The sequence below is a fragment of the Sciurus vulgaris genome, assembly GCF_902686455.1.
Source record: "Sciurus vulgaris genome assembly, chromosome: 2".
NCBI classification, from domain to species: Eukaryota; Metazoa; Chordata; class Mammalia; order Rodentia; family Sciuridae; genus Sciurus; species Sciurus vulgaris.
Genome location: NC_136462.1, coordinates 191,251,544 through 191,271,897, shown reverse-complemented (window position 1 = coordinate 191,271,897; position 20,354 = coordinate 191,251,544). Strand labels below are relative to the sequence as shown.

At 54.1% G+C, this 20,354-nt stretch overlaps 1 protein-coding gene across 4 annotated transcripts in view; it reads right to left on the bottom strand.

Moving 5' to 3' along the window:
• EYA2 (EYA transcriptional coactivator and phosphatase 2) overlaps positions 1-20,354 on the bottom strand; it is a 205,322-nt gene that overhangs the window by 146,974 nt on the left and 37,994 nt on the right. For 2 of the 4 annotated variants that reach the window (XM_079127953.1, XM_079127954.1), the window contains exon 1: positions 10,337-11,053. The exons of 1 other annotated variant lie outside the window; for it this stretch is intronic. The gene's annotated coding sequence lies outside the window, so the exon portion shown is untranslated. Of the gene's footprint in view, positions 1-10,336; positions 11,054-20,354 lie in introns of those variants that run through there. One more of the 4 variants, XM_079127951.1, reaches the window with a different exon arrangement.

Genomic DNA, 20,354 nt, shown 5'->3' with positions numbered 1-20,354 from the left:
TATCACTGTCAAAGAAAGAATAATAATAAGACTGATACATGGCTATTTAGAAGACACAATGGAAGCCAGAGAACAGTAGAGTTTTACCTTCTGATTTGGAATTCCATGCCAGTCCAAAAAAAAAAAAAAAAAAAAAAATCCTTCAAAAATGAAGACAAAATAAAAATGAAACAAACCCCGATTGGAATTATTTTCCAACAGCAGACCTGCACTACAGAAGAATGTTCTGGAGGCATGAGAATTCAAAGAGCAACATAAAAGGATAAACATATGAGTAGGAGGAGGTTAAATGTAGTTAATATATTTTAGGATCTTGCATTTTCTAGAAATGGTAACGGTTCTAATTTATAGTAAACTTTAAGAAACATCAGGGATGCATAGGATAGTGCTTAGAGTAACCACTCAAAAGTAATAAATGCAAACTTTTAATGTATACTTACATTACAATGATTAGATATAAACAAAAAATAGACAAACCAGTTAAAGATCACCAGACCAGATTTACTAATCCAGGATTATTAGAAGAGGCCCCCCCCCTTTGTAAATGGAGTCTTGCTATGTTGCTCAGGCTGGTATCAGACTGAGATCCCTCTGTTTCAGTCCCTGAATAGCTGGGATCACAGTGTGTGCCACTATGCCCAGCTTACAAGAGACTCTTTCTGATATAGAGACATATGAAGATTCAATTCCCCAAATTGGGGGAAAATCCATATGATACAAACATTAAATCAAAGGAAGCTGGCATAAGTCCAAATGGACTTTAAAATAAAACCCATTATTAGAAATTGAGAGATTCACAGTTGGGCATGGTGGCACACGCCGGTCATCCCAGCACACCGGAGACTGAGGCAGGAGGATCACAAGTTCAAAGCCAGCCTCAGCAACAGTGAGGCACCGAGCAACTCAGTGAGACCCTGTCTCTAAATAAAATACAAAATCGGACTGGGAATGTGGCTCAGTGACTAAGTGCCCCTCGGGTCAATCCCCGGCACAAAAAAAAAAAAAAAATTAGAGATTTAGAGAAACATACAATGATGATAAAAGAATCAACCCACCAAGATATAATAATTAAACTGTCCATCCTTTGCAATTAATTAATTTGCATGGTTCTGACTCCAAAAAGGAATAACATAAAAACAGTTGGCTGAGTCTATGTCTGTTAGTCAATGCAGGATCTAAACTTCAAACATAGCAATTTGAACATACCATCCTTTGGAGGCAAATAGACAGCAGTAACGAAGCCACAATAAAAGATTGGTCTTCTCAGAGGCAACAGACTTGAGAAGGTGACAAGGGCCGTCTCCTGCCGTCAGCAGCAGCTACGGGCGCCACTGATGTGCAGAAGCAAAACTCTACCCTCCAAGTATAGGAATGGGCGACTCAGCCTGCAGAGTTAGAAAAGTCCTTCCAAAAATTCGAATCATAGCTCTCGTTTCCCAAGCACCTATTACGTGCCAGGCCATTTTCCCGATTGCTTTTACATTATCTCCTTGAATTCTCTCAAGCACCTGGGAGGCAGGATGATCTGGCCTGTGTTTCCTGATACGTCGCTGAACACAGATCGAGTCTGAGCACAGGCACCTGGAGAACGCGAATCATTCCTGTTTGGTGCACTTACCCTGGCCCACCCCAGGATCGAAAAGGCAGCTTTTTAAATTTCGGCACAGAGTGAGTGTTGTGTTTTATGAGTCATTTTGTTTTATTATTGAATTACAGGGGGCAGTGGAGGAGGGAGACTGATCTCTTGGGTGTTCCGAGGCCTCGGAAGGTCTTAACCTGGCCCTGATTATGGTGCTCATTTTACAGAACACAGAAGTAAAAATAGCTCACTCTTACAGAGCACTTACTCTGGGGTCGAGAGCTCTTTGCAAAGCATCGGCTCATTTCATCCTATGAAGTAGGTAGAGATGAGGAGACTGCGGTTCACAGTGACTTGGCTCTTTAGTGGGTGGAACCAGGATTCACAATCAGGCGGTCTGGCTCCAGGCTCTGTGCTCTTAACCATAGCTTGCAAATAGAACTGGGTCAAACTTTGAATCCAGGGTCCATTCAAATCTAAAGTTTACTAAACTCCCTGGTCAGAGTGCCTAAGCTGTCATCTGGGTCTGAATCCCAGCTGCTGTCTCTTATCAGCTGTAGGTCCTGGGCACTCGATGTAACTTCTCTGAGCCTCAGCTTTAAGGATGGAGAAAATCATAGCGCCCTCCTGACCTGGTTACCCTGAAAATTAAGTCAGAGAAGGCACTGGCGGCCGGTGCCCCGGGGGGGGGGTCCTGGCGCTTAGAACACGCAGTCCTGCACACCCCAGGTGGACCCCGGGAAGCCTCCTGAGCATCACCGGAAACCACAGGTTCCTGTGGGGTTTGAGAGGCAGAGCTGGCTTCCCTGCTGTCTCCCTGCCCCCTGCCCTTCTGCACAATTATTCCAAATAGGAGCCCGACTTGTTCTCTGCAGGGGAGGGAAGAGAGGCATCGGACGCCCTCTCAGAGCTGGCCAGAGGCCTCAGCTTCCCTGTACCAAGACAGGAGAGGCAGCAGAGGCCCGGGATCCACTTACCAAAAAAAAGAAAAAGAATTTTTTTCTCTGTGTTGCATTGTTGCAAAACCCTGAGTGCGAGGCTTCGCACCGCGGAGGGCGGGAAGAGAGGCCGCGGCCCGCCCTGGCCTCTGGCCTGTTGCTGTGGCTGGCCGCCTGGGCCATTTGTTACCCTTTCACCACCCTGGTCCCCAGGGAGTGGGAGGCTTTGGGGGAGCGCGGCCCCAGGAGCGGAGAGATGACAGCTGGAGAGGGGCGGGGGCGGCTTCAAAGGCGGGAGGGATCCTAGGCAGAAGGAGGGTCCCTGGCGGGTGGCCGAGCACCTTTCCGCACCCCTGAATGCACGGCTACCTTGGCTGAGGACAGGCCCTGCCTGAGAATTGGAGAGGGCGGATGGCCTGGTGGCCAAGAGGCCTTCAGAGAGCGCCAGCTCCGGCATCCGAGGAGGGCCTGGAAACCGGGCGCCTGCAGTGATCACAGGCCGCGGGACAGACGGCAGCCACCACTGAACCTGAATGTTTCTGGCCACCTCCACCCACCAGCCCAATTGATTGCAGCCCAAAATACATCTGCTCGTTGCAAACCTGCTGGGCCCCTGTCTCCAAGCAGAAGGTCATCCTCCCTCCTCCTTCAAGGGCCCACCTGTCCAATGCCCGGCCAGGTGTTGTCAAGTTCACCTCCACGGCCACCGGCCAGGTCCAAGCCGCCCCCCTCTCTGCCCTGGAAGACTACCATGGCCTCAATGCCCATCTCCCTCGGGCCACCTGCCCCTCTCACCTCGGCCCTGCATGACCTCGGATGACTTCCTGTTGTTCTCAGGGAGGACTGCAGCCTTCTGAATGGCCTCTCTCTGGCTTCCCCTTGCCCAGCGTCTCAGGCCAGCACACTGGCCTGTCTCGCTCCATGCACTCTCCTGTACCGGGGTCGCTGCACACGCAGGCCCCTCTGGCGTGCCCTCTGGGGGCCTCAGCTCTAGCAGGAATTCCCCAGGCCCCCTGAACAGGCTGCTTCCCGGTCCGGGACCCTCCCTTTACCCACCTGTCACACTGATTTTTACCAGAGTTTCTAAGTGTTTCCTTTCCACCTGTCTCCTCCACCAGAATTCAAGCTTGTCCAGGGCAGGGATTGTGTCTGTTCTGTCCAACATCATAGTCCCCAAACCTCCTAGCGGGCCACGAGAGCAGTTTTAAATAAATACTTAGAGTGTGAGAAGTGACTGTACTTCATGAATAAACGTCCTCACCAGCCGATATTCGGGGAGTGCTTCTTATCTGTGGCACACCTGGTGTCTGTGGTTGCTGTCAGTCAGGCACTGCACTGATTGACATCGCCTGCACCCAGTTGAGACCCCCAGTCCCCTCTCAGGCCAGCATTAGCACTGCATGTAAGACAAGGTCAGAAGCACAGGGCCTGTGACTCCAGCGGGTCCCAGGCCATCCCCAAAGGGACAGATCCGCACAGAGCCCGCGCGAGGGGCCTCCCTGGCATGGCTGTTCCTGGTTAAGCTCTGCCTGGCTGTGGAGCCCTGGGCAGTCCTGGGCTAAGGAAGCAGGAGGAGAAAGCGGACACGTCCAGAGTGAGCGGGACATTCCAGGCCCAGGGGACACAGCGTCACGTAGACCAACCCGTCCCCTGCTCTCACCACAGCCGGCATTCTGGAGCGGAACTTGCTATCCTGACTGGGTTGGAGGCCGTTAGTGGCTGACCTCAAGCCACGGGACGTGGAGGCTCTGGTCGGCCTCTGCCTCGCCCGCTGGGAAACGCTTATTCATTTGTTTCCCTTAAAATGTACTTTTGACTGCCCAAATAATACCTCAAAACATTTGTAAATGGCTTTTAGAATTTCAGAGAAGATCCAAGCCACCTGTGGCCACAGCCTGGCCTGGATGTATTCACCATGAACATGCCGAGTAGCTCGCAGGTCTGCTCACATAGGAACCCCCACAGGAGGTGGGAAAACAGATGCTAGTGTTTTAGAAGTGTTTGGTGAGTGTGCTTTTATTCATGTTATTGATCTGTAGACTTTGTTCTCATACTTTTTCCACTCTAATAATACACTACCTTGGTGTTCATGCCCCATCAGGTCCCGGAGATCTAGCTTATTCGTTTCATTGCTGTATAGTATTCCCAGACATATCTCCAGAGTTCATGAGGACAGCCAGCCTGGGTCCTGCATCTTGGTCCTGGACTCAGCACTTACAAACTCTCACTGATACGAACGTGGCTCAGCGTGAAGGGGGCCAGTGACGGAACTTTGTGCTCTATGTGCCTCAATCTCCAGAACATGTAAAACATCAGCCCATTTATTTGGTTATGTGGTTTTGCTGTTCAAGGACTTTTTTTGGAAACTTTTTATTTTGAGAATAATTGTAGATGCATAAGACTTTGCAAAAATAGTACAGAGAGGTCCCAAGGACTCGACTCAATTTCTCTCCTGATTTCATCTTCCCTAACTACTGTGTGACACCCCAACAGGAAACGGCCACTGGCGGAGTGTGTACCATGGTGACGTGGAGAGTTATGTCCCCACCGTGGTCATAGAGATAGAGAACCATTCCCTCACACAAAGATCTCTGTCCTTCATGGTGTCCCGCCCTGGTCCCCAGCAACCTCCTTCACCCCTGGTGACCACAAGTCTGTCCCCCGTCTCTGAAATGCCATCCCAAGAGTGTCATATGAACGGAATCCCCAGCACGTGACCTCTTATGACTGGGTTAAGAAAATAAAAATGACCCACGATGCATATTCAGGGCCTGCGTTTTACGACACGTGCTCCAATATTCTCTGGGCCCACAAGAGGCAACCTTCAAAAAAGCACCCAGTGTGCGGTGACAGACGGAGACAGGACCACACACGTTCTGTCTGATTTCTGGTTGGGTTCAGGAGGGCCCTGGAGCAAAATACAGAACTTTATAGAACATTTCTCATGCAGAGCCATAAAAAGAAAAAAACCCAGACCCACACCCCAACCCACAACCAGCAAAACAAGGCACCAAGCAAATTACCAGGCACTCTCGGCACTGGGGACGGCGGCCCCTGCCAAGGACAGCAATTACGCCGAGTGCCTGGGGGCCCCACCAACAGGCCGAGGTGGACCCGCCGGGGGTCAGGGCACCCGTGACAGCTCAGTCGTGGCCTTTGTGCTCAGGAGATGCCACCCTCCACTGTCCCTCTCCTCGTTGGCCCAACTGTGGTCCATCACAATGACCAGACCCATCCACGTGGGACAAGCCTGCCCTGACGTCGTAACCCAGGGCCCTTTAATTTGGGGAAAGGGATTGAGAGGGAGAGAAATATCGAGGAGCTGAAATTAGAACCAAGTATCAGAACGACTGCATTCCACCCCATTCCCGCCCAGCCCCACGGAGCGCTGGCTGTGGCAAATGTGAACCAAGCCCAGCCCCAGGACTGGGTCCCCCTCTTCCCCACGGTCCCTCCGAGCCTGGCAGAGTTGCAATCCCATTTCATAGAGAAGGAAAGCGAGGACAGAAGCATAAGACGCTTGCTTCAGATCCCGCACCCGCAGCAGAGCCGATTTGAAGCCACCGTCTGGCTCGCACACTTGGGCCTCCGATGTCCCACTCTCCTGCCATCTGTCGCTGACAGCAGCAGATGTCTTAAAATTCATCTTTTCTATGACTGATCTCCTCTAATGACATCATTAGCCTGAAACTGAGTGGGCTGCGCAGGGACCCGTGAGTTTTCCAATGCTGTGAGTCTCGTTTTGAGGTTGAAGCGGCTTCACTTGCGATTTCACAGTGAAGCCCCGCCCCCGCCCCCCTAATCGGTAAGATGGCTTCATGGCGAGGGCCAGAGACCTCCCCCCGAAGAACTCCAGACACACAAGTGCAGATCAAGGACTGGAACAAACCTCCGGGCACGCAGTACCCAGACGGAGCCGTTCCTAAGATTTGATCGCATGTGTCTCCTGTCGGCTTTCGTGTTTGTTTTTCTCTTTGCTGAAGTGTTTCCAGCAAACTCCAGCTGCAGTGTCTTCTCTCCCTAGAGCAGCATTAAAACCACCGCCCTCTCCTGCGATTACACCCGACAGCGCGCACGCGGCTCCGCGCCGTCTTGAGCACAGCCCTGGTCACCTTCCCGGGTGTCCCTCCATGCCCTTCTGGTTGGTTCAGGAGGTTTGCCTGTGGTGTCTGCGACCTTCGTTTCATGGAGAGGAGCTCCCTCCTTTCTCTTCAGACGCCTGACACGTTGAAGAAACTAGGCTAGCTGCCCTGCAGGACATTCCATGTTCTAGATTAGTCTGCTTCTACCCTCATGGGGTGGATTTGTTTATTTTTACACTGCATTTCCCATGAATCAGTTTTAAAATGTGAGCGGGTTCAGATTAACTGGGGGCAGGCGGGGTACAGCAGTAACGCTTTAGAAGTGCGGCTGATGGGCCCGGGCTGGCTCCGAGGTACAGCATTTGCCTAGCATGCACAATGACCCGAGTTCCAATCCAGCACCACGGAAAAAAAAAAAAGAAGGTGCTTGAGTTCCGCTTGGCACAATAGGAGGCCTTCGAGGTCCAGGGCCCTGTCTCCCCACCAGCCTGGGAGGCGGGCAGAGCCAGCCACAGCCTGGAACAGCAGATGACTAGCCAGACTTCCTGGGTCTTGGGTTCATGTCCAGCTCTGCCACTTCCTCGTGGTGGGATCTTGCTTGACTTCTTTACATCCACAAAATACCCAGACTCCTAATGGACTTCCCTATCCCCACCCCGTTGCCTGGCCCCAGTAACTTTCCTCTCAGGGCCAGCTCTGCCCATGCCCACACCATCTACTCTCCCTCTTACAGTATCTTAAAGCAAGTCCCAGAATATGGTTCCATTTGTAAATATATTTCCGTATGAAACACTAAAGAAAAGACTTCTATTGAAAACATAGCCCAGTCACCATTACCATGCCTGCAAAATTACTGCCTATCACCAAAACATTTATTTAAAAAAATTCTGTTGTGTATGTTCTTATTCCAAATTAAAAGTACAGCGCCGACAGTTTTCGACACATAGTTTTCAACAAGTACACATAGAATTACCTAGTTGTCTTTAACAGCTCTATGGCATTCCATTGAAATGATGTACGCACGTTTATTTAACCTTTCCCCAACGGGTTATTTTATAGAGAGAGGTAGATAAACAGACTAACACAGATTTGGTTTGGCATATATCAGAGATTTTAAATAACATATTGCCATTTTAATCAGTGATGCAATGAACACCTCCCGATCTCTGTATTTCTCAGCCTTGGTAGTGTTGAGATTTGGGACAGACAGTTCCTGGTTGTTCAGGACCACCCTGTGGACTGCAGGCTGTTCAGTAACATCCCTCATCCGCCTCCTCTCTGGATACCAATGGCTTCCCTCTCCCCTACTTGTAACAACCAAAAATGTTTCCAAATATTGCCAAATGTCCCATGGGTCAAAATCAACACTGGTGGAGAACCTTTCCTCTAGTTGTACGCACACTCAAGCAAGCAGAGAACTCCAATTTCTACTGCAGAGAAACAGTAGAGAAACAGAAAGAGGAAATTTCAAAATGGCGGCCACTAGAGGACACCATCGGTTCCCACCAACGCTGGATTTTACTGTACTTTCACTGTACTGCCATCTTGCTTACTACGAAAATCTGAGAACCGGCTCTTCACCAAGAACTGCAGGTTAGTGTCTTCCATTGAAGGTTGTCAACCAAAGATCCCTTCAGTTGCTCTGCTTTCTAACATCATGCCTCAGCTTAGTGGAACATACGGAAGAACATGAGATACGTTTGGTGACGGTGGCCTTAGAGCTGGGGACAGCATCACCACTTGGATGGTCCAGCACACTTTGAATTGTAGGGTTGTTTCTGGGCCTCTGCAATCCTCCCACCCACATTCAATCACAGATCGCATTATCGCGGGGTTGGAACACAGAGAAGGGAGGGACTTCCAAGTTCTAAATGAAGCCTGAAATCAACAGCCTGAGTGCATCTCCTTGGCCACATTTAACATCCGGGCAAGCCTGCGGGGAAAAATTAAACAAACCCCAAAAGGGTGCAGTGTGGGGCTGAAACAGGCCAGAGACTTAGGAAAATAGATTCGAGGTTCCCAAGTTAGCTTAGGCTGACTTCAGCTTCAAATGCTGAAAGCCGGATGAAGAAGCCCCAGGGTCTGGAATTTCTGGGGTAATAAAAATATAGCCACAGTGAAAACAAAGTAAAAAATGAAGAAAATGGAAAAAGCAAAAATGGAGGAAGATGGGGAAGACGGGGAGAAACACGAAATCTAAAAAGCCCTGTACATGCAGAGGAATTAAGTCACTTGTTCATTCAACAAACACAAGGGAGCACCTCCTGTGCTGTCTGCCAGAAGCGAGCTGATTCCTAGGAATCTGGGGGGGAGCCCCTCACCCCCGAGAGCTGATATCCAGGTGGATTTCACTACAAATCGTGGGTTCACGTTTGCTCACCCAGTGGGCATCCTGTTACCCAGGACAGACGAGAAAGGTCATCTGAGCCCACCCTCCAGAGGGACAAAGCCCTCAGTATGCACCGCCCTCTGAGGTGCTTTACCTATAGATCACTTACTACCTGGAACAGCCCGCGAGGTAGATAAGTTGTGCCCCATTCCACAGGAGGGAAAACCAAGGACAGAAAACTAAACAACCTGCACAAGATCCCCCAGGGCTGGTGGCCAGGCTCCTTTGCAGCCGAGGTTCGGGGGGCGAGTGGGTGTTTGATCTGGCAACATCTGGAGATGTTTTTAGTGGTCATAGCTTGGAGGGAGGGCGGGGTCCAGCAGGTGGCGACCAGGGATGCTGCTAAACATCCCACAGCCCACAGGACGGCCCCCAGTGAGAATCAGTCGCCCCGAAAGTCAAAGGCACCGAGGTGCGAACTGCTCATGCAGAGAGGCACCACTGTGCGCGGGAGAGGAACTTTCCAAACTGCCAATTAGCAGACAGAGGTGGTGGAGGGCGGTGGTTAGAGATGGCCGGGGACCCCGTGCATCCTGGCTCTGCACCGCACCGGAGAGAGGCCCAGACTTGCAGGTCCATGTGGAGGAAGCCAGGGAAGGGCTTCCGTGGGAGAGCTGGGCACTGTCCTCGGCTCCGTGCGCAGACACGCACTGGAGCCGCCTGGGGTATCTAGTGACGGTGGCCCAGGTGGGTCAGCAGGGTGCAGGCCTTAGATGAGCACCTAGTGCATCTCTTGGCCTCCAGCTGCGGCCCCAGGACAGCAGACGCCAGGGCTCAGGGAGACGAGGAAGGCAGGTGGTGGCGGAGGCCCTTCACGGGCCCCTTCACTTTATTTCAGAGGAACTTCTCCACCGCACCGCTGCTGACACCCCACGAGCCCGGGTCACATGACCACACCCAGCCTGTCGCCACAAAGGCCTAGTCTACTCATCCTCCATCCCTTGGGCCGGGATGTGGCCGGCAGGCAGGAGCAGGGCTCTGCAGGCCTGGAAGGAGGGGCAGTGGCTGGGCCACCCTGGCCTGTCCTGAGGCGTCCAGTGCACCAGGCCACGCCCATCGCCCAGATGTATGAGAGGGTGGCCGCCACGAGCCCACTGTCCTGGCGGTGGAGCAGGGCTCAGCCGCAGCAGCCGCGCCCAGGTCCGGCTCACCAGTCCCGCGATACTCGACCCTCGGGTGACAGCGGCATCCTACCTGGTGTCCCCTAGGAGCAGCAGGCTCCCTGCCACCTCGGGGTCAGCTCCTCTGCCCTTGATCTGTGCCCTCCCCCACCTTTACTCATTTTCTGAATACATGTCACTGCCTCCGGGAAGCCGTCCCCAGCCCGCCACGCCAGCGCCATGCTCACCTCCTGGATTGTCCACTGCACCCGAAGCTGCCCCTCCGGTCACCAGGGCCACCAGGGTCAGTAGCTGTGTATTTAATTATGTCCCTTTAGACTCCTTGCAGCAACTCGAGTTACTGGCGGCTTGAACTGTGGCTGTCCACCCTGAGATGTGGCCAGAGCTGTCAGAGTGCAGAGCCCGGGGACCCACAGGAAAGCAAGGCGCTCGTGATCCAAGAAAGAGCGCCTACTTCTACGCTGACGTCTTGAGTTTTGATGGCGTGTGTTGACACGCTGTGTTCAAACGTTTCTTTCTATATTTTCAGCGTGGCGCGTGCCTTGCCCTCGTGAGGCCTGTCCCCCTTCCTGGACGGCGCGGCCTGAGGTTATTAACTGGAGTGTCCGGCTCTCTTCCTTGTGCCCCGAACAGCCTGGCGCAGAATGAATTAAATCAATCAATAAAACTGGGAAGTCCTGCGGGGCTGCCTTGGTGGCGTCCTTGTCACCAACGCACGGCGCTTAGAAGTTCTCCAAAGAACCTTCAGCGCTCTGGCCAGGAGCTGCCGCTCACTCGCCTAATCCCAGGCGGCGCAGGCCCAGCTTGCAGATGGTGGTTCTGCACACGCTGCGGCGCCTGCCCTGCTGAGCGCCTTGCACCCCAACAGAGAGGAACTTCGGCTGCAGCCAGGAGCCAGAACTTCCGGCAAAAGTCAGCAGACGGCGGCTTGGGAAGTCCATCAACCTTGACTGGACAAACACGTTCTGGAAAGGGCCACTCGCGCTGGTGGGGCACCGCCTGGAGGACGGGAGCCAAGGCGGACGCGGTCGTGCCAAGCTCAGAGCGTCTGGGAGACCGAGCAAGCCCGGGCCTGAACCAGCCAGGTGGGTCACCTGTCTCCGTCCCAGGCCAAGGAAAACAGTCCTCCACGGTGGGAAGGAGGCACGCCAGGTCAGACTGGCAGTCAGAGGTGTGGGGCCCAGGCCCTGCAAGGGCCACCTGGGACTGTGACTTGTTTCCAGCCTCTTGGATGTGGCCTCCAGCTGAGGCCGTGGTGGGCTGTCCTCGGCAGCGCCCAGGGACTCTGAGGACTCCCAGCTCAAATTTGGGCGCACGGCTGGGGATCCGCTGAGAGGGGAAAGGATTCAGGACTTGAGGGGCAGAGAGAAGGCAAACCGTGTCTCGGCCCCTGACGCTGAGCTTCAGCTCCTCAGGCGCCCACCGGCCGCAGCCTCGGGGAGCGGACCCTCCCGTGCGGTTGGAAAGCGGTCCTCACTGCAGGCAGGCTGGGTCCCCGCACTGGACACAGAACGCCCTGCGAGGAGACCAGCACCCAGGCACCCTTCAGCCGACCCGGAGCAAGTGTCGGGGCGGATTTGAACCCCGGGCGTTCTGCTGCTCTGCTCAAAATGAGCTGCCTCCAACCCGGCCCTGCTCCCACTTGCCAAAGCCCGGGGAAAGGGTGGCAGGGCCTGACTCACCCCCTCCCCGGCCACTCCCTGCTCGAGCCTGCTGCTCGCCTAGCGCATGACCCACGACTCCTCGCACCGAGGCTCGGCCCTTCATCATCCCAGGATTCGCACCCAGGTAGCGGGCCTCCACGTAACTGCCACAGACACAGCGCGCCACCCGGCTGGAGGGCTGGCTCTGCAACCCAATGACAGCTGTGGCCCTGGGCAGGCAACTTATCCTTTCTGGGCCTCAGTTTCCTCATCTGAGAAATGGGGATGATAATGACTCCTACCAATGGGGTTGGTGGGAAGGTTTTTAAACAATGTAACGCTCCAAAGTGCTCGGCAGACTGTCTGGCCAAAGAGTCCCTTACCCGCCAGCCACGCTGCGATGCCCAGCCTCCGGAGAGGTGAAGGTGGAGGTCAGGCTCCCTGGGGAGGGTGGCAGGCAGAACCTTCTGTCCCTGCACTACTTCCATGAACACACCTCCCTTGTGTGGTTGTGGCTGCGTGCAGCTCTCTGCTGCCAGCAGCGGGGGTCTCTCTGCTGCTTCCCAAGGACTCCAACAGCCTCCAGAGGCACCTCCCAGCCTCCGCCGCCCGCCTCCCCCAGATCCTCCTCCAGGCTCCTGGAGCGAGTTTTAAACGTGCATCTGACCTCGCTGTGCCCCCACTAAAACTTCTTTAATGGCTCCCCACTGCCCTTGGGCTAAATTCCAAACTTTCACAGGGACTAAACACAGTGGCTTTCAAATTCTTCGACTCAGACTCGCAGCTAGAAAGCCCCGCACAATGCAGCACTGTGTAGCCCTTTATCAAACCCGAATAAAAGTCTCAAAGCACCGTGCTGACCTCCTGCGCCACCCGGGCCGGCACTTTCTGTTTTACCCTTGCCACCACCTCCCTTGCGGGCTGTGGCCCCTTGGAGAGACCTCATGGCCCACTGTCTGCTGAGTCTGTGTCAAGAGCCTGGAGCCCGGGCGGCCGCCCCTCAAGGGAATCTCTCCCCGTGAGCTCTGCTGAGGCCCGGGCACCTTATCCTCCCCTGCCACTGGGCCTTTGCACTGCAATTCCTTTGGCCCAGAGCATTTTCCTCCTTGTCCATCTGGCCTCAGGCAGGCCACCTGCCCACCGCTCACCCTCTGAGCAGGACCCGGTCATCACCCTATGCTCCTCAGCCTCTCTGAACGTCCGAACCCCTTTGGGACTTAATAAAACGATGCCTGGGGCCCTCTGCAGACCAACCGAGTCGGAGGCCTCGGAGCACGAGACTTAAACACCAGCACGGAGAAACCCACAAGAACAGAGCTTGCATCCGCTTGGCGTCTTCCCGGCCCCAGCACTGCCCACTGCGCCTCCGCCTCTGCTGTTCTGTGTCCTGCTACTGCCGGGAGCGCCGGCCGCTCACAAGTTTGCAGGGAGTCGGTTCTCGGGCTCTGAAAGGGGCCCCTCCGGCTGCACAGAGTAGACCAGGCGTGGTCCCCGACTCATGGCCACATGTCCACTTTGACCCAGGTCCAACCCCAGTGGCTCCTCTTGCCAGGTGTGTCCCTGGGTCAGAGTGACATGTGGAACCCCCGCCTTGAGTCAGGGACCACGTCTGGTCTGCTCTGTGCAGCCGGAGGGGCCCCTTTCAGAGTCACTTTACTGCCACCATTTCCACAGGACCCCCATGGCAACCCTGTGCCTGGGCAGTGTCCTCCCGTTCTGGAGTGGGGATGACCAGGAGGACCGCGGCGTAGGCGGGAGAGGGAGCGTCGTCTCTGACTCGTCCACACGCCAGAGTGGGAGGGGCGAAGTCACACGTGTGTGTGTGTGTGTGTGTGTGTGTGTGTGTGCGCGTGCGTGTGTGTGTGCGTGTGCGCGCTGGGGGTCCGAGGGGCAGAGAGAAGCAGGACAAGCTGAGGACTGAGCAAGGCGAGGCTAAGGTCCCGTGGAGGGACAGCGCCTGGCTGTCACAGCTAAGGCAGTGACAGCGACGTGGTGGTGACCCCCCACCCCCACCCAGCACAGAGGACATCTGGAAACGTCTGGAGCCTTCTGGTTGGGGCAGTTCTGGAAGGCAGGGGCCAGGGATGCCGTCAACCAGTCCTACAGTGCGCAGACCAGCCCCCGCTCCAAAGGTCGTTCAGCAACGAGTCCCTGTAGTGGGGGGCTGTGACCCCCAAGCTGGAGGAAGCCGCCTGTCAACAGCGACAGGTGTCAGTGCCAACACAGCCGGGCAGCCTCGCTGGGCTTCTGGTCCATTCCACATTCCTTCGTATTTCCTGAGCACATACTGCAGGCTGGGTGGTGAGGAGAGTCCCCTCGGGGGAAAGTCACCGCTCATTTGTTTAATGTTACTATCTTCACATCAGCCATGAGAGAAAAATTACACAATATGTTCCTTGTTTTTTCAAAATCGTAGAAAACGATCAGATTCTTCAAAGATCACAGAATTTTCTTGCAACCAGGCACATTTCATCTCCCTGCCTAAGGCATCCCCAGCCCAGCAGGGAACTGACTAGAAATGATGGTGATTTCAAGGCTTCGCTGGGCTTTTTGAGTTTTTCTCACTTTTTCTGTTTTTTTTTTGCCAGTCCACCACAGGGCCTTGGCACATGCTGCTCTGCTCAGTTGCTCTTCTCTGCCTCCTTCTCACATCACTGCTCATCATCTTCAAGTGCCTGCTCAAGCTTCTCCTTCTCCGTGACCCTCCCCCACCTGTCACCCTGTCCTTGGTCCCTGTTCATCGTTGCCCCCCACATCCCACGTCAAGTTCGTCCTCCCATTCAATAATGCTTGGCACACGGTATGAGTTCGATATGAGTTTGTGGAAGGAAGGAGAGCGAGGAAGAAAAATAAAAGCAGGTGGCTTTGGGACCGCCCGGGAGAGGAGCGGCCTCCCACCCAACCGCTGCTTCCCCCTAAGCTCCCTCCTGCTCTAACTTGTGGTCTGTGGACAAAAGTCGTGCCTAGCAAACAGGCGGCCGCTCCTTGTGAGGGACACGTTGACATTATCCCACGCTGTATCTCTCCAGAAACACCACGCTGACCCGTGCTAAGTACCACGTGCTAAAGCATCGTCCCCAGCCCCTGAGGGACGCGCCACAGACGCGAACGTCAGCAACGACACGAGCAGAGGCTCCTTCCTCCAAGTGACTCAAGAAGCCCTTGTGTGTCCCCAGATGCCAGGAGACGCCCACAGCCGCCGTCCCCTTTGGAACGAGTGCTGGGCCGGGGCACAGTGGTGGGACACTGCAGCTGGGCGTGGAGAGCCACGTCTGAGCCGCCGGCCAGCCCCGGGGATGGATGGGCTGAAGCCAGGGGTGAGCCCCCAGCGGGGGTGGGGCAGAGGGAGGCCGCCTCCCGCTCTGTTCACCAGGGCGCCGGGAGCCACGCGTGACAAACGCAGCTGCGCAAAGTAGGTGCTCAGCAAAGCCTGTCGAAAGACTGAGTGGGGGCAGGGAAATGGACGGACCTGGAATGCACCGCGTGGGTTCTGGGGGCTTTGAGCCCAGCTGCGGCCGCGCTCAGTTAAACCCAAGGAGCCTGGGCGGCCTCCACGGCTCTGCATGGCCTGCCCCTGGCCTCCTGGCTGCCCCTCCAGCCGCAGCCCAGGCAAGTGTGCTCCTGCCCCTTGCCCCTGTCCCCAGGGTGTTCCTCCTCTTCAGACCTGCCCCACGGCTCCCTCGTCTCCCTCCACGAGCGCGTGTCTGGGCGACCACCCTGTCATCCCACCTGGAAGAGAAGCCCCGGTCAGCGCGATCCCCAGCCCTGCCTCTGTCCCCACAGCGTGCCCACATCCCCGGCACCTGAGACATCTCCTGGGTTAACTATTTCTTGCCCATCTCTCCTCTCTGGAGACTAAGAGCCACAAAGAAGTTGACTGCCAGCAACAATAGCTGTGCCTGGCAAATAATAAGCCCGGATAAATATTTAAGAGGAGAGAAGAAGGGAGGAAGGGAACTAAGAACATTCGGGAGGCAGCAAAAGAGAGGCTGAGCAAAAGAGAGCCTCTCCAGAGAGGCTGAGCTGCTTTGACCCTTCCTCCAGGTGCCCCCAGCCTCCCTGTTGTACAGATGATGAGACAGAAGTCCCAGGAGTCACACCAGGCCCTCTTCCTGGAGATCCCACACTCTGACCCACTCCTCTCGCTCACCTGGACCATGGGTTAGCACCCAGAGGTCCTGAGAGAAGTGACCCATCCAGGACCCTGGAGAGAGCGGACAGGCAGGGACGAGCAGCAGAGTCCTCCGACCCGAGGCACCTGGCCCCCGGGTGGCTCCTCAGAGTGCAGCCCCCTTGCCATCTGGGGCACTTGTGAGAATGTTTCTCTGATCCCGAGTGACCAGAGTTCCCAGACTGTGACCCAGTGACCCAGGCCGTGGATCACCTCGGCCTCGTGGCAGCAGAGAGTGGGAAGGGGCAGCGGGGGCAGCGGGTGACCTGAGGAGTTATCACGGATTGGCGGCAGAGACACCGGCAGACTGCAGGGAGAGTCAGAGGCACGCCACTCCTGGCCCAGGGCAGCTGCCGCACCTCCCATCTCCAGGCTGGTTGGCGGCAGGACACCCCTCTGCAGCAGTGTCAGACAGGGTGCCCTGTGCCACGCAGCATGGTGGTCGCACCCTGCTCAAATCCCATCTGTGCAAACCGGCCTGGCCCCCAGCCCGGGAGTGCGATTCTTGCCCAGGGCTCTCTGCATGTGGGGCATAACTACCCCGCTCCCTTGCCTGGGGAGGGAGCACCCAGGACGAGATGCCAGGCCTCCCAACGCACAGGAAGCTGAGGACTGACTCCGAGCCTCTGGGAAAGCCGGTAAGCCAGCCAGAACCTCTCCAGACGGCCCTCGGTGGCAGAATCAGCCAGGCTCAGCCAGTTCCACCGCGAATCCCGCTTCCTGCGTTCCTCGGGGGTGACCTGCGTGCCTGGGCACGGCACGGCCAGAACCTAGCTGCAAGGGAGTCTGGGAGACAGCACTGCTAGGCTTCCAGCCTCCCAGGCAGGAGGCCAAGAAGATGGAGCTGGAGCAGGAGGCTGCAGAGGCAGGCGTCCTTCACACGCTCCGGCGCCCCAGCCAAAGGGCAATTAAAATAAGCTGGGTGACGGCTCTTTCAGGTGCTGGGGGCTCATTCTGGGTCTCCTCCTTGCATCTGGGCTACAGAACTGACCAGAACTGACTGCCCGCCCCACCACCCGACCCTGCACAAACCATGCAGCCCGTGGGGTCCTGCTTTCCTTGTGTGTCACATGCACATAATAATGGGCCTACTTCATGGGGTGGGTGCGGACATGGAGCACAGGTGGACGGGTGAGGCCCTGGTCCAACATTATGCAGTGAGCCCGTGGCACAGCCAGGCTGCCACCAAGCCACCTGCTTTCACACAGCCTCCATCCACACACACACATACTCCTTAAAATGGGAGCCAGCTTAACACCTAAACAAAATTATCAAGCCTGTAAGCCTATCTGAGCAGCTTATGCATTCAATAAATATTTACTGAGTACCTACTGTGTGCCTGAGAGGATGTGGGACCAGAGATACCCCCACCATCTACCTCCAGGTGGAGTCTGAGGATGACATCAGAAAAACGAGAATAAAATGAAATCAGGAGTCAGAAAACAACTAGAATCTTTTCCGGATCATCTGAGCCTGGATCCAGCTATACCTGAAGCCAACTCTAACCCCAGACTCTCAGTTCCTTGAGTCCATAAATTCCCTTTACTTGAACCAGTTTGAACTGGATTTTCCAATACTTGCCACTGAAGATCTTGATCGTGCGACAAGGTTTGGCCCAACTTAGTCTCAGACTTAGCAGGATCATTTCTAAGGCATTAATACCCCTATGTTTCTTTGTCTCACCATTAATGTCAGATTTTTCCATAAAAAGATCTGGGCCATGATGTACAATATAGTGCATTTCCAAGCAACTCCTTACAACAGGACCTCAGCTGAAGTTTAAAGATGTGTGTTTGAGGGGGCCCTGGGGGCCCGACCAGGAGGCAGTAGAGCCCTTGCCACTGAGTCAGACACCCCACCCCAGCCCTACCTCGACCAGCCGTGAGCGCACAACACTACACATCGCTCCAAACTGCCACATCCACACCTTTAAAATAATGTTAGTGTCCACCGCCTCCAATTTTTGAGAAAATTAAATGAGCATATACGTATCTGTAAAGCAGCTGACACGACGAGCAGTGAACATATGTGAATACAACAGACACGTCAAGAGCTGGTCTTCGAGGAGGTAGACGGCACCGCGCTGAAGGTGTGGCCATCTCAAACTTGAATGGAAAAACAGTTCTCTTTGAGAAACGAGCACATACTTGTGTCTCTAAGTTGAGGACCGACAGTTACTTTGCAAATAGGGTCAAAGTTTTAAGGATTAGGCAGTAGTGTGTACATAATGGACAGAGGGGCTTTTACCAAGAAAAGGGTGAAGAGGATTCTCAAAGGCTTCTTTCAATAGTGTTTAGCACTCAGTCTGCGCCAGGCATGGAGGGAAGGCTGGCAGCGTGAGCGGCGCCCTGGGAGGCGAAGGTATCTGGGGCCTTCACGCTGCACAGCCGCACCCACCGGGGTTTAGTGAAATCTGTTTAGAATTTTTTTTAATGAAGTAGACTGAGGCAGGGGGATGGCAAATTCAAGTCCAGCCTGGGCCACTTGTCTCAAAATAAAGTGCAAGGGGCTGGGGATGTAGCTCAGTGGTAGAGCACCGGCAAGGAGTACTGGGTTCAATCCCCAGCACCACCACCACAAAGGCAGGAAGGCAGGAAGAGAAAGGAAAAGAAAAAAGAAGAGGAAGAAATGGAGTAGGCCAGACTGACAATCCACAGACCCTGGGGCAAACCCAGCCTGCTGCCTGCTTTATAGATAAAGCTTCATTGGCACACAGAGGTGCCCGTTTATCTTCATGTAGTCTGCAGCAGAGCTGAGTGGTTTTGACAAGAGACCATGCGTCCCACAAACTCTAATATGTTCACCTTCTGGTCCTTTGCGGAAGAAGTCAACCAACTCTCGGGACAGACATGATAGTTCATTGATGCTGTTCATCAAATATTTTGGATTGGCTGTCTGGCTCACAGTGGGACTGTACTGCACCCAGTGTAGAGTATGGTCACGAGATTCTGGTCCAAGAAGTGTCAAAGGAAATGATGTGTATTCCTCTGGACAGGTGCTTGGAGAGCTAGTGTATGATGCCTTGCAGCTTCAGGGTCCCCAGATGACCCAGGAGGGACATGGAACAGGAAAAAGAGGTAATTGTCTACTGTGTCAAGTCACTCAAATTTGGGATTATTTGTTACCACAGCTTCGTCAAACTGATCCTGACTGATGTACATGGAAAACATGAGTGCTTGTCACAGGTGGTAAGGGTGAGGGTTGTTTCTGGAAACTTCTAGTTATATAATGTGCTATTGTTGGGCATGGGGTGTCTGTGTGTATGTAGCTTTTTCTGTCATTAGGAGAGTGTGATATAAAATATGTTTCTCACTGAGGATCATGATCAAAAATCATTTGACAACACTGGTCTTGAATTTGGAAAAATCTTAAGAGTCCAGAGGATAACACTGAAAATATCCGAAAGACTCAACAAGCCAACTTGGGAGGAAGTTCTCAGAAGCAGTGAGTGGAGGGCTAGTTTCAAGCGCATCATGTATGTTTTTAAAAAGCGGCTTTCCAGCTGGCCATTCTGGATCTCCCAAGGACAGGGGCCAGCAAACACGTTTTGTGAGGAGCTACTTGGTAAACATTTGAGGTCGAGGGGGCCAGGAAGTCTCTGCCACTACAGCTCTTCTCTTCTTCCTACAGGGAAAGCTGCAGAAAAGACAGAAAGGAAAGGGTGTGGCTGTATGTGTGCCAATAAAACTTTATTTACACAAAAGGCAACTGGCCAGATCTGACCTGTGGGGCTCTGTTGGCTGACCCCTGCTCTAGGAGATGACACAAAGGAGCAGAAGCAGGAAGGAGGACTGGCATTTAGACCTGCGGAGGGACTAAAAAGGAGTTCCTAACAGAGCCAAGCCTCTTCATCTGTATTGGGGGGGTAGTAAACTATGGCCTCTGGGCTAAATTCTGGCTGCCGCCTGTCTTCACAAATAAAGTTTTATTTGTTTATGTGTTGTCTGTGGCTGCTTTACACAGACAAGCGGAGACTGCAGGGTTAAATGGTTATGACAGAGTCCATCTGGTCCACAAAGCCTCGACTACTTGCTCTCTGGCCCCTAGAAGGGGTCTACAGGCTGACCCCCCGGCCTACACGGCCTTACTTCTTCCCAGGTTCACGTTCAAAGAATGGTGCTTCATGGCTCAGGAGGGCACAGGGTCAGATTCAGAAAAGCCCTCAGAACAAAGGGAGCCCCAAGCAGAAAGATATTTTTAATAAAATAAATAGGGCAAAAGCCAAAAAAAGAATCAAAGTAACCCCTGGCCCTGCACCCTGGGGAGATTTTGACCGCAGTGACGCTCGAGAAATGAGTTCACAGCTCAGACGTGATCCATAAATGTTAAAATAACAAGAACAATAAACAGTAATAAAGCACAAAGCCACGCACCCCGTCTCCGGGCAAGACCTCCCAGGGTTCTGAGTGTAGGAAGAGGGAGGGAGCAGCC